We start from the raw sequence: 570 nt of genomic DNA, 5'->3' as shown, positions 1-570 counted from the left end.
TTACCGAATGAGGATCCAAATCACCATATCACAAACTTTTTAGAGCTATGTGCGACATTCAAAATGAATGGGGTGAGTAACGATGCTGTAAGATTGAGATTATTCCCATTTTCACTAAGGGACAGAGCTAAGAGTTGGTTGAATTCATTACAAGCCAACTCTATAGTTACTTGGGAAGATTTGGCGCAGAAATTCCTTGGTAAATATTTTCCACCTGCCAAGTCAGCCAGAATAAGAGGAGAGATAAATAACTTCCATCAACTGGATGGGGAGTCTTTATATGATGCATGGGAACGATTTAAAGAATTGCAAAGGAAATGCCCACATCATGGAATAGAGAAGTGGCTACTAGTTCATACATTTTACAATGGTTTGGGGAGCAATACAAGGACAATTATAGATGCAACATCAGGAGGAGCGTTTATGAGAAAAAGCTCTAATGAAGCATATGAATTATTGGAAGAGATGGCCATGAATAACTATAATTGGCCTACTGAGTGTGAGAATAAGAAAGTAGCACGAGTCTTAGAAGTTGATCCAGTTGCGCTATTGACCGCTCAAGTGGCATCT

General features: G+C 39.1%; 1 non-coding gene across 1 annotated transcript; it reads right to left on the bottom strand.

Annotated features, from left to right (window-relative positions):
- Positions 1 to 228: 228 nt before the first annotated feature.
- LOC133780981 (small nucleolar RNA R71) lies at positions 229 to 335 on the bottom strand. The gene has a single exon (XR_009869782.1). It is a non-coding gene; the product is annotated as a small nucleolar RNA R71 (small nucleolar RNA).
- Positions 336 to 570: the final 235 nt, after the last annotated feature.

This window comes from Humulus lupulus, chromosome 5 (assembly GCF_963169125.1).
Source record: "Humulus lupulus chromosome 5, drHumLupu1.1, whole genome shotgun sequence".
NCBI classification, from domain to species: domain Eukaryota; kingdom Viridiplantae; phylum Streptophyta; class Magnoliopsida; order Rosales; family Cannabaceae; genus Humulus; species Humulus lupulus.
The sequence above is the reverse complement of the archived record's forward strand: the minus strand, read 5'-3'. Positions and strand labels throughout refer to the sequence as shown.